Genomic DNA, 14,297 nt, shown 5'->3' with positions numbered 1-14,297 from the left:
CTTCGTCGAAAGCCGTTTGGACCAAAGTACGTCGCTTCCAGGGGGGTGCATCTACTCCTCTGAGCGCTCTCTAGCACGATGGGACGTTGTACACCGATTCCGGAGACATTGCCAATATCTTGGCCACGCAGTTTTCTGATGCCTTTAGCTCGGAAAATTATGAACCACGTTTCCGCCGTGAGAAGGACCGTCAGGAACGATGCCCTCTAGTTTTTCGAAGTCATAACACCGAGCCTTACAACTCTCCATTCACTGAACGGGAGTTCGATCAGGCACTTCGAGATTCTAAGAATACAGCTCCTGGAGTGGACAAGATCCACTATGAGATGCTTCGTCATCTGCCCATTGGAGCCAAAAATTTCCTTTTGGCGGTATTCAACAGTCTTTGGTTGGAGGACTCTTTCCCTTCGTCCTGGAAAGAAGCAATTATCGTTCCTATCCTGAAACCAGGTAAACAACGCACCGCAGCCTCGAGTTATAGGCCTATTGCCTTTACTAGCTGTGTGTGCAAGTTGATGGAACGCATGATCAACAAGCGTCTCACCTGGTTTTTGGAGGAAAACTGCTTGATAAGTAATTTTCAATGTGGTTTTCGCTCCAACCGTTCCACACTGGACCATCTGGTTCAGCTGGAAAGACATATTCAGGATGCATTCCTCAACAAGGAACATTTAGTTGCAGTTTTCTTTGACCTCCAAAAGGCATATGACACAACGTGGCGCTTTGGCATCCTAAAGCAGCTCCATTCTTGGGGCGTCCGTGGCAGTAGTGTAATTGGATTGTTTCAAAGTAATACTTGGTACGAGTGCATTTGTAGCCTCTTTTTTTTATCAATTGCATATCAGTTTTTGACATATTTTGACAATTTTTTGTCGATGTTTTAGCGTTTAGCGATGTTTTAGTGAAATTTCCCTTTTTTCCCACCTCATACTTGGTACGAGTGCATTTGTAGCCTCTTTTTTTTATCAATCGAATATCAGTTTTTGACATATTTTGACAATTTTTTGTCGATGTTTTAGCGTTTAGCGATGTTTTAGTAAAATTTCCCTTTTTTTCCCACTCGCATTTGTAGGTATACCACGATCTTACGTGATATAACTTAACCTATCCTTTTTTTTATTACGTGCTAAACTACACGAGAGCCTCTACGTGCTTTGACCTACTTTAGAGTAGACCCAAATGGACAGTTCTACGCCCGAAAGTGGAGCTCGGAGTGGGGCTCGGTGGGGCTCGACTTAATGGTTTTCTTTTGTAAGGCATAAGCCCCATTTTCTCGCAGTGTTGCCAACACCTCACTCGATCACGATCTTACGTGATATAAATTAACCTGTCAGTAGTGGTGGTGGACCGGTTCTAAGCCCGAAAGTGGGGCTCGGTGGGGCTCGCCTTAATGGTTTGCTCTTGTAAGGCATGAGCCCCATTTTCTCGCAGTGTTGCCAACACCTTACTCGAAAAAATCACCAAGGTTTTTTTTGGTCTAACCTAACCTAAAGCAAGGAGCTGGCAACACTGCTTGAGGCTTCTTAATGGTTTGCTCTTGTAAGGCATAAGCCCTATTTTCTCGCAGTGTTGCCAACACCTTACTCGAAAAAAATCACCAAGGTTTTTTTTCTGGTCTAACCTAACCTAAAGCAAGGAGCTGGCAACCTTGCTTGAGGCTTGCCTTACAGTGCATAAAGCAAGGTTGCCAACCTACTGGTACTTTTGCCATAGCCTTTTACAAAAAAAGAGAGAGGAGAGAGAGAGGGGGAAGAGTTAAACAACCGACAGCTGCCAACACCCACCTACAGCTTTTTTTTTGGTCTAAGGCCGCGTCCGAATCGGCAGCAGATGTCACCTAGAGCACCGTTCCATCGGGGGATCCAGCCAACCTCCGTTGTCCGAATTCGCGGTAGACGTGGAGTCTGAGGGAAGAGCAGAGAGGCGCGACAGATGCACGCTTGAACTCGCTGTGACGCTGAGCTTGGCAGCCATATTCTAATTTTTATTTTGTCCAGACAACATTTACTGATTAGACGATGTAAAACTCAGTTATACTTTAACATTTTATCAATAATACTGAATGTAGAAAAATTGTAAATGATGAAATAGCGTGTTACATTTTTAACTAGGTGGAAATCATTGTCATGTTTGTTTGGCGTCTGCCTTCTGCTTCCGTGAGATGCGCCTGCGCCCCAGAGCGCAGTTGGTGAAGTTCGGGCTGACACCTGGCGGGAAAAGTGACAACCGTACTACAAGGGGACATGTAGATTCGGACGACTTGGACGCGACTTCTACGGCACTCAAGAGCAACGGTAGAGAACGGGACGGAGTGCTTGCCAATCCGGACACGGCCTAACCTAACCTAAAGCAAGGAGCTGGCAACTTTGCTTGAGGCTTGCCTTACAGTGCATAAAGCAATTTTTGCCAACCTACACACACTGGGCAAGGAGAGCCGGCAACAAATATGTACTGCCGTAAAAGAGAGATGGGTGGATGGCAACACAGTATGCTCCGTATGGAACGATGTGCCACTCACACGCACGCGCGTGCCTCTTATTATTTCCGTATTGTGACGCAAACAAACAAATAATAATTGTTGTTTTTTAGGATACCTGGCCCCTATAACCCCGCCAGGGTGCGTGGTACCCAACCAAAAAAGTAAAGGTTTTCCCGTACGGCCTTCGAACGTAAAATTGATTGACGTGGGGGCGAATCTCTTCGGGGGTGTTTTTCAATTTGTACATTTACCCGTGCATACTATTCATCATTAATTTAGCCGTGTTCTGTTTGGCTTCCACGCCGCCGGTGTGGGATTCGTGACGCCGCGATAAACATCAACTTCCGTACCGGGTGGAACGTCCGCTCCGGCGGCGTGGAATTCGCGCCACTCCCAAGTTCACGCTGAAAGGGGGGAGGCCAGCTGCTGTACGTAACCCCCGACCAGCTTGTGATAATACTCGAGATGCTGCCGTGGGAAACACAAACATTGCTTGTTCTGCAACGCTTTGCTGAAATAGTAATGCGAGAGATGCCAGTTGAGTTTGTGCCCTCGAACCTGGTCCGCGCGCAACACGCTCTGGCAGCACAATTCGGGTCGCCCTAAACTCAGAGGCCTAGTGAGTTGGCAATACTGACACGACCTAGTTTTTGCTTATATTGTCACCGCAACCGGATGCGACGACGGGTGGAGAGAAGAGAGAGGGGGGAGATGACTTTCGTTTTCTGTGGAAGCTTCTAGACAGAACAGTGAAGTTTTTGCGACTGTGCGCGATTATACTACTATTTGTGAGTGTTAAATTGCTAGCAGCCTTTTGTAGGTAAGTTTTTTTTTTGTTATTTCTTTTGCATGTGTGTGTGTGTTAATAATAATAATTACGAGTGGCGTTAGTGAACAGAAAGTGTTGTTTTGATTAAACATCGAAATTTACGATAAACAAAAAAAAGAATATGAGCATACATAACGTGCGCTTGAAAAAAAAACTATTCTTCATCGCGAATAACATAAAAGCGAGGTAATAATCGGAGGGAGGGGAGGGACGATGATTATGATCATGTTAGTTTACTCATGGTGGATGGTATTGACGCGTGTACTCTAAGTTGGATTTGTTGTTTTATGCACAGTAAGGTTAAGCGAAACTGGACCTACAGTGGGATCTGCCGGGTATCGAACTTGGAGATTAAAATTATACATGTACACAGGAGGAAACTTTATCTTTTTGAATGTGTTGATACTCTAAATTGGATTTGTTGTTTTATGCACAGTAAGGCTAAGCGAAACTGGACCTACAGTGGGATCTGCCGGGTATCGAACTTGGAGATTAAAATTATACATGTACACAGGGGGGAAACTTTATCTTTTTGAATGTGTTGATACTCTAAATTGGATTTGTTGTTTTATGCACAGTAAGGTTAAGCGAAACTGGACCTACAGTGGGATCTGCCGGGTATCGAACTTGGAGTTTAAAATTATACAAGTGTACAGGGGGAAACTTTATCTTTTTGAATGTGTTGATACTCTAAGTTGGATTTGCTGTTTTATGCACAGTAAGGTTAAGCGAAACTGGACCTACAGTGGAATCTGCCGGGTATCGAACTTGGAGTTTAAAATTATACATGTACACAGGGGGGAAACTTTATCTTTTTGAATGTGTTGATACTCTAAATTGGATTTGTTGTTTTATGCACAGTAAGGTTAACCGAAACTGGACCTACAGTGGGATCTGCCGGGTATCGAACTTGGAGATTAAAATTATACATGTACACAGGGGGAAACTTTATCTTTTTGAATGTGTTGATACTCTAAGTTGGATTTGCTGTTTTATGCACAGTAAGGTTAAGCGAAACTGGACCTACAGTGGGATTCGAATTATACATGTACACAGGGGGAACTTTATTTTTTTGTCTGTGAAGGTTCTAAGGTTTTGTGAATATGTTGGAAAAGCACTAGTATATACATAGAGCAAAGTTACAAGGTTTTACGTCCCATAGGAGTCCTATTGGAAACATAATGATTAGTGCTTAAACAAAAACATTTTCATAGTTTCGCACCTCTACTAGATTGGTAGAAAAATATACTAATGGGCAATAAAATCTGAAGAAGATTCGTGTCTAGCAAAAATAAGCTAAATAGAATTACACATGCATACAATATTTATTGTGCTTTTTCTATCTACAATCATATTTTTCTTATATATTTTTTTAATTTTTTTATAGGGTTGACTAAAGCGCATATTTGAGGAAGACAACACCACCCATATATAAATAAACCCTCAAACTAACACTAATTAGAATTAGCTTACAAAATTTTTCTCATAAGGCATTTTTTTGTAAACACTCTACCACCAACAGATCACATATAAATAAACATACCTCGAAAAAAAGAAAAAAATGCGCTCGATGAAAAATTGCCCTGTGTGCAAAACAACCATATCAAGCAAACATTTTGCAAGACATTGTCGCACCTGCGTGCCAGGCAAGCATTTGGCTGCCACCGAACTGTGTTCCGGGTGTAATAAACGCATCACAATTGCGTATGCCAAGAAGCATAAGCTTACTTGTCTAAGCGAAAGTACATCTGGGGCTCAGCCTTCGACCTCCACCAAGAGGAAGGCAGAAGCAGCCTCCATCAATGCACCACCCACGAAACGCGTCAAGCCTGCGATGAAAGCAGACCGGTCTGCTTTCGAGCGTTTGTTAGAGGACTTTGTCCTCACTTCGGAGGGCTTATGCGACGTGCGTAGCTTTTTGGAGAACGTGCAAGCCAAAATCATTTCCATCCTCGGCGATGCGCTTGCAACGCACTCCACCAAATTCTACGCATCGCTACGTTGCCAGTACAAGAAGCCGTCTGATGAAATTTACAGCTTCTGCCACAACACCAAGGCGAAGACGCTGCATCTGGCGGATGTCGATAACCTCGAGGTCATCTACAACCAGTTTGCCGAGGAGCTGCTGGTTAAACAAGAAGAACATCAAGCTAAGGGCTCGGGGGGTTCGCTGTGCGGTGAGCCTCACGAACTGTGCGTCAAACTTTGCAAGTTTGTGCCTCTCTCTGCCTCCAGCTACGTCCCCTTGCCACCTACCATTGCGGCAAAGAAGGCTGTCCTGAACATTCAGAACAGTGACGCCAAGTGCTTTTTCTGGTCGGTGCTGGCAGCGTTGCACCCTGTCCACTGGAAAAATCATCCGCTTCGTGTTGGCCACTACCTACCCTACGAGCCAGAGCTGGAAGATGCGATGGCTGGGATCGACTACCCGGACTACTTTCGGACATTCGAAAGTTTGAGGCTCGTACACACAACCCGCGGTTGGCCATCAACGTTTATGGCCTTACTGACAAAAATGTGGTGTACCCCATCCGGGTGAGCGACGTAGAGGACGATGGTGTGCAGGAAATTCACCTTCTGCTAATCAAGGATGAAACTCACCATCACTACACCCTCATTCGCTCGCTCTCTCGGCTTGTTTCGAACCAACGGGGCAGTGAAAGTAACCACGTCGAGGTGTGTCGCAGGTGCTTGTCCATATTTGATAATCGAGAACAGCAGGATTACCAGCGCATCAGAGGTCCCAACATCGCTGCAGAGAAGCTTGCCAGCCACAAGATCTACTGCAATGCCAACGAGCCGGGGGTGGCAGTCTTGCCCAAACCTGGCAGCGTGGAGCGTTTCCACATGCACGGCGCCATGGTGGAGCATCCCGCTATCATCATCGCGGATTTCGAGGCCTTCCTCAAACCCCTGTCCACTTGCGATCCCGATCCCGAAGTTTCCTCCACCACCCCTTACCAACTCCACGAGGCATCCAGTTTCGCATACGTTGTGGTGCGACGAGACCAGCACATCGCCCCCGAGCCCTACGTGTATCGCGGTCCCGACGCAGTTAAACATTTTCTAGACAGGATGGTTGTCGAGGCCATCGAGATAGGGAAGGTACTGTTGGCCCCCAAGCCTATGCTCCCACTGCCCCCCGACGATCAACGTAGACACGACGAGGCCATCGCTTGCCCCGTCTGCGTCGAGGAGTACACCGCCAACAACCGTAAAGTCCAACACCACGATCACTTTGACGGTAGGTATGTTGGTTCTTGGTGCAACGATTGCAACCTCATGGCTCGGGACCCGCGATTTATTCCGATCTTCTTCCACAACGGCTCGGGGTACGACTTTCACCACCTGATCAAGCATCTTGGATATGACAACGAGGGAATCAACGTTCTCGCCCAGAACGAGGAGCGTTACATCAGTGTGAGCAAACGAGTGTCGATCCCGGGATCACGCTGTACCGTCGAGCTTCGCTTCCTCGACTCCCTGAGGTTCCTCCCGGCAAGCCTCGATGCTCTCGCGGGGAAGCTTAGCGACGAGCAAATACTCATCACCTCTGCAAACTTTCCGAACTTGGACGCCGGTCTCTTCAGGCGTAAGGGGGTCTACCCCTATGAATACGTCACAGACCCTGCCAAGTTTGCGGAGACGTCGCTACCTCCCCAGGCGAAGTTCTACAGTCAGCTACGAGGCTCGGACATATCTGAGGATGACTATAACCATGCCCAGTCCATGTGGCGCGAGCTGGGTTGTCGAACTCTCGGGGGCTACCACGACGCCTACCTCAAACTTGATGTGACGCTCCTCGCCGACGTGTTCCAGACGTTCCGTGCGACTGCAATGAAGATCTACCAGCTGGACCCCGCATACTTCTATAGTCTCCCCGGACTGGCGTGGTCAGCCATGTTTTTGGTAACGAAAATCGAGCTGGAGCTTCTTTCCGATTATGACATGGTGCTGTTTGTGGAACGCGCCATCCGGGGTGGCATGGTCCAGGTGTCGCAACGGCACGCGCGCGCCAACAACCATCACATGGCTACTGGCTACGACTCCACCCAACCGTCGAGCTACATCATGCACACGGACGTGAATAACTTGTACGGACACTCCATGATGCAGCCACTCCCCTTTAGAGGGTTCGAGTGGGCTGACCCTTCCAACTTCGACATCAAAAGCTTCGACGATTCGGAACATGGGTTCTTCGTCGAGGTGGACCTTGAGTTCTCCGAGAAGCTGCAGGATTTGTTCTGCGATTTTCCCCAGCACCCGAGTTCAAGTGTCCACCCGATTCCAACCAGAAGAAGCTCATCATGGATTTCGAAAACAAGAAGAATTACGTCCTGCACTACCAGAATCTCCGGTGGTTGATGCAGCGAGGGGTCACGGTCCACGCAGTTCACCGCATCCTCAAGTTCGAGCATTCTCCGTGGTTGCGTCCATATATTGAAGTCAACACCAAACACCGCACCACAGCCACGTCCGAGCTTGATAAGGATTTCTTCAAGCTCATGAATAATGCGGTGTTTGGCAAGACCATGGAGAATGTACGGAATCGTGTGGACATAAAATTAGTGACGAGGAAAGAGCGATGTCGTCAGCTTGTCGCGAGTCCATTGTTCAAGTCTCGAACAATATACAACGAGCAGCTGGCTCTGATTCACATGAATCAAGGTGAGGTGAGGCTCACCAAGACCATCTACGTTGGAGCCACGGTTCTGGATCTGAGCAAGCTACACATGTTCGAGACGTACTATGACATATTACGTCCACACTACGGCCACAACATCTCGCTTCTCTACACGGACACGGACAGCTTGGTGTACCACGTTCGCACAGCCGACGCATATGGGGATATAGCCACAGTTCCATCTTTGGTTAACCTCTTTGACACCTCGGGCTATCCCCAGCAAAACAAGTACGGCATCCCGGCTCGCAACAAGAAGGTGCCCGGAAAACTCAAAGACGAGAAGGACGGTGATGTAATTCTCGAGTTTGCCGGTCTTCGCCCCAAAGCCTATGCTATTCGGGCAGAAGGATCTATCACGAAAAAGGCTAAGGGTGTGGGCAGGCAGGTCGTCCAAGAGTACCTCAAGTTCGAGGATTACGTCAAAACCCTTCAAACTAGGACGTCAATTCCAGGAGTGGAGCAGCGCATCCAGAGCGTCGACCATGTGTTGACAACCAACCAGGTGAGAAAGGTTGCCCTGGACGCACACGACGACAAGAGGTGCGTTCTGAAATGTGGGATTCACACGCTCCCATGGGGCCACCATTGTCTAGAAACTAGTAAGATGTGCCTCAAATGTAGTAAATAGTATGTATGTATGTATGTATGAAAAAAAAAAAACAGGTGGAGGTTTGGGATTTTTAGCGGGACTAACTCCCTGCCGCGCCCTACGGGGTGAATATGGGGCACACGCAGGGCCAAAGGGGTAGTTCCTTTGTGCGTTCAAGTGTGATTTATTTCTAAAATTCATTAAAATTAATTTTTTTTATTATTTTTTTATTCCAGATTATTCTCACAAATGTAAGAAGGTGTTCCTCGCAGTACATCCTAAACATTGCGTTGCAGGTTAATCTAATATTTGAACCTACGGTCAGTATAATTTTTTGAGAATTATGTGATTTTTTTTTTCTTGTACTTAAAACTGCTCGGTCACTCTTTCATTCTTGACATCATACACAAAAGACTTCTCTGCAATCAGGATGACACTGCACAGAGTATCGACGGGCAGCGCGTCGTGGAACTCGCAGACGACCTTGATGTTGGTACGATCGTTGACCACCACTTGCTTCCTCTTAGATGTGTTGATGACGGTCATGGGTCTCCGTGCTTTGAATTCGCTGGGCGCGTAGTACACGTCCACGCTTCCCTCGGTCACGCGTTTGTAAGCCGTGTAAGCTTCGTAAAGTTTGAGATAATCGTTTTTGGTCATGTCGAGGTTGTAATTCTCGCGCGGGAACACTTCGTTCCTACCGTTCTTGAGATAAACGTTCTTGATTTTGCAGTCGTCGAATTTGCTGGAATCTTTTTCCTGATCGTTATTGCGTCCGGTCTGAAAGAGCACCACGACAAAATCTGGCATGTCAAACTGTATGTTGTTGAACTGCGTCGTCACGTCGAATTCCATGTGACTTCCCGACGCCATCTTCTGCACGCACTGGTAACCGTGAAAGTGAATCGGCACCTGCGGACTTTTCAAGATCTCCGCTTTGTACTTGAGGGCGTAGTTCGTTTCGTATTCCACCACCGGCATTCTCAATTCCATGCTCCGGATGACGCATTTCGCTGCTTCGGGTAAAGTGTTGGCTATCGGCGTGGTGCCGTCCGGACCCAAAGTAGCGTATCGCATCAGTGCGTCGTTGTCGTTGGCCGCTCTTCGAAACGTGATCCTCAGTCCTCCCTTCCACATGATCTCCTTGTAGTCCGAGAAGAAACCAGGCAGGAGACGCATGGGGAAGAGCACCGTGTGACTTCTCGTCGATATTTTGGTCCCGGCTTCGAATCCCCCGGCCTGGTAGTACGCTGCGTCCGTTTTGGATAATTTCAACGTTCCCACTGCCGTCGACGTGATGCCTGGATAATCTATTCTGTCGATGACGGTGTTGTGTTTCCTCACCTCCACCTGCGAGAACAGGTGAGGCACGAAGTTGTCCACGAGTATCAAGTTTGCTGCTGCGGGAAACGCGTCTCCGCTTTCCTTCTTCACCACGTCGAATTGAAGGTAGAGGTCCGCTCTGTGAGGATGAACGAACCCATCGCCTACGTCCACGTCGTATTCGATCTCCCTGTTCGCTTCGTTCAGATTGGCGAACGTGCGACGGTTGGGAGGGAAAGATTGCAATTCGTAACTTTCGATTTGCTCCATTTTACATGTATGGTTATTTATTATACGTTGATCTCCACGATGGCCGTCGTAGTGGCACCTGCGAAATCCACCACGTCTCCTTTCTCGTTCGTCACCACCAACTCTATGTCGTCTATGCGGTTGTGACATACTGGAAAATTGATCGGCGAAGAGGGCGTGTAGATGATCGGTTCCATGAACTCGGAACTTGGTTTGAAAGTGGCTATGATCCCCGTCTGCTTGTGACTTCCTAATAATCCGTCAGACTATGGAGCTAAGAATTCCAGTTGTTGAATATGAAGCCAGTTATGCTCTTAAATGCAAAGCAGATATCCTAAAAAATCCACAGGTGCCTTTACAATTTTATACATATCAATGTGTGCAGAAGCCTGCCACTGGTAGCTATTATGAATTTGATGCTACAAACTCATTCTCCAGTATACAATATGACATGCCAGATTTTGTGCTGGTACTGTTTCAGACTGGAAGACACAATAATGAAGAAAAAATTCAAGTAAATTTGATAACTGCAACATCAAGAACATATATCTTAAAAATGGCAGAAATGAGGTGTTCCCTAGAGAAAATTATAATTTAGACATGTCCAAGGATGATTTTCTTAAATTATATGAAGCATTTATAGCATACAAAAGGGTCACTACTGGCAATACTGACATGTATTACACACCAGATGAATTCAAAGCACAGAGACCCATGTTTGTCATCAACACTTCAAAAAGGAAACAAGTTGTGGTTAATGACAAGACAAACATTAAAATTATCTGTGAATTCAACGATACACTCCCTGATGACACCATATGTAGTGTTATTCTTATAGGTGAAAAGTCATATGTTTATGATGTAAGAAATGAGAGAGTCACAGAGCAATTCTAGAAGAATTACATTATCTTAATACTAGATATGCAAGTTGAGCCTGGTGCCCAATTAAAATATTCGGGTTAACATTAATTCTCTGAACTTAAACCGGAAGTGGACCGGAAGTAAATATGTATGTGTGTGGGTGTGGGTGTAGATGTAGCTAATAAGATTACACTTTACAGAGTATTACACTAGAGGCAATAAGCTCTTATGAGCATCTTCATATTTTTAACAAACTTATGGACAACAATCTGGCAGATGTAGCTTTTGTAAGTGTCGGCAAATCAATCTGAGGGGGGTCATACTTTCACGGGAAATTCCCGAGGGCATTTTTACAAAAATCTTGGGTTAGACAGAGTACCACACTTGAGCAATAAGCTCATATGCACATCTTGAGCTAGCCAAATCTGCCTGAGGGGGGCTCATACTTTCTCGAGTTTATCCTATATACTTTTACACTACTCGTTTAGTATCAGTTTTGGCTCCGATCCTCCAGGTGGCTTCTCTTTGGTGGGGGCCAGGGCCAATCCGTGATGTTTCTCGTGAAGCGTTTCGGGATAATCGAGATCCACTTCCAAGAAACAGCCTCATTCGTTATTTTCGGTCCAGTTGAGAAAATCCTCGCAGGAGAGTTCCTCTTCGGTCATCCACACGTAGTCGCTGATGGGAAGACACTGGGACATGGAATGGCCGTACAAGTTGTTGACATCCCAGTAGACGATGTAGGTGTTGGGCTTCGATGCATCGTAACCAGGCGTATGAGGATTGTTTGCGAGAGCATAGCGTCGGGGACATTGGACGATGTCACCGCGTATCGCACTCTCCATGAAGGCATACTGTTTTTTCTCTGCGATGAGCCCCAGTTCCACGTTGGTGTATTTCATCATAGATTCTCAAGTCAATCCCAGCGTCGTGAAGAAATACGCAAGATCCAATTTGTAGATCGCGATGCATCTCTTGCGAAACGACTCGAAAATGTCCATGAGAAGTGTCACGTCCAATTTAAGATAGAGATCGTGATAGTCGCGAAAAGTTTGGCAATTGATGGCCGTCCACACACTACGAGCGTGTTCGTAGTCCTCTTCGGAACAGACGTCCTCCGTGAGATGAGAATAAAATGCCTCCCGGGGTGGAAGTTCTGTCTCGTCAAATTTGTCGAAATCATTGACGTACTCGTAGGGGTAGACGCCCTTGCGACGCAACAGATTCAAATTCTCATCCCCCGAAAACATTTGCTTGGTGGCCACAAGATCTTCGTCGCCAAGTTGAGCTGCAAGGGTGGCGAGGCTGGAGGACAGGAAATTGTAAGAGTCCAGGATTCTAACTTCCACACTTCCTCCTTCTTCGAGAGAGATCCACACTCTTACTGCAATATACTTCTCGCTCGTTCTAGGGATGATGCAGATTCGAGTCGTGATATTGTACAACTCTTTGATGAACAGATGCGTATCATATTTTTCCGTGTAATGCAGAAACACGGCAACAAAATGCAACTCCTTAATTTTAAGATTGCAGGAATTACAGATGGTGTTCAGGAATAATCCATTCTGATGGTCATGGTGTACGACCTTGTGATTTTCGGGGGTGAAAGCCTGGTTACACTCCGCACATCTTGTCGCCGTGTCATGTCTCCGTTGTTGTTCCGTTGTCAGAGTAGGTGGAGAAACGTAAGAGCCTTTCAGGCTGGGTGCAAGTTCTCTTGCGCATTCCGCTATCTTCTTAACAAAATTTTTTGCCGCATCAGGTCCACAATACAAGATGACATCATTTAATTTTTCTCCGTAAATGGAGAAACTGCAAGGCTCGTGGTGAAAAATTTGCATTGTGCTTGAGGTAGAGGGATCAGGGTTGCAAGACGTCATGGGGACTTGAAAGCTTTCAAATTCCGCATAAAGGACAGCGGGATGGTGGAGAAGAGCCTGGTATTTCTGAAATTTCATCTTGGTTCCGGGTTCCGGCATGACATCTTCGGGTTCTGCATTCACGGAGCCAAAACACTTGTGCTGTTCTTTGATCTTCTTTCCCCCGCGAAAAATTCTCAAACACCGATCGCAAATTTCAATCTTATTGCAATGCTTGCTCATCTGTCTTCCGAGTAATCGAGAAAAATTCCGTATCAAACTGTAACGACCATCTACAAGCAAGAGTCGAATTACATTATTCTGGTTCTCGCAGGTCTTAACACACAAATGTTGTCGCAATCGTCAACCCCAAACACAGAAATATCGATATCTTCTCTTTTTTCCTCTCTATAGTTTTTTATAAAATGATCTATGTTGTTCAGGTTCACAGGATAGGAAATTCCTTTCATTACATTCTTAAATTTTCGCTCGTATCATCTGTAATTGGACAAGCGTTTCGGGTTTTTATCATTATTCGCCGGGTGTAATGCGGCGATGACAGACCATAAGAAACTCTTCGCATCATTACTTTCTATGTTTAACACGGCTTTTTTTTAATGTCTGGTGCAATATTTTTCGTTTTTTGAGGACCGCGTAAGGGTTTGAAGTTGCACACTCGAAGCTGTAACATGTGGCTGCGACCGCAAAGACTCCATCCACTTCCGCGTCCTTCAAAATATTCTTGTTTTTGTCCCAGATGCTCAAATAGCCGTGTCACAATCTCGTCAAGATCGTCATGATTGCCCTCATGTAAGCCTTCGCACCCTACGCAAAAGCTGAAAGTGCTTGTCTCGGACGAGACAACTTTCTCATACAGCAGGGTCAAGACGAGATGAATTTTAACTGCAACATTAACGAGGCAATCCCGTAATTTATCAACTACCAGAGATTTCACATTGTCGAGGAACGTGGTCGAGTCACACTTTTCGTCACTTCCAGATTTATACGCCATGATGCGTGCACTTTTATTCAAAGCACCGCCTTCATGCGCATCAATGCGAGATTTCTTTGCCGGGGGGACATCATGTTCCGGTAGACGACATTTTTTCAAATGCCTAGCAATATTAGGTTTAGAAACCAACTTCGCACAGTTCACACATGCCACTTTCCCGCAAAGACCGGAGGGAACTGGTTGCGATTCCATTTTTTCTCTGTTATTTATATACAGAGACATTTTTTTGGTGTGTGTGTGTGGTGGTAGGGGAAAGCGCACTGAAACAGAAGGAAAAAAATATCAAAAAAGCTGAAAAGTGCTAGACATTTTTCCTTCCACAAAAAATGCATATATATATTAGACGCGAACAGTGTGTGCACTGTTGTAGGAGGTAAAAAAATAAAAAAATGTGTGTGTCAATTTTTATGAC

The sequence above is a fragment of the Lepisma saccharinum genome, chromosome 12 (genome assembly GCF_977018435.1).
Source record: "Lepisma saccharinum chromosome 12, izLepSacc3.1, whole genome shotgun sequence".
NCBI lineage: Eukaryota > Metazoa > Arthropoda > Insecta > Zygentoma > Lepismatidae > Lepisma > Lepisma saccharinum.
This window is presented reverse-complemented; position numbering follows the sequence as displayed.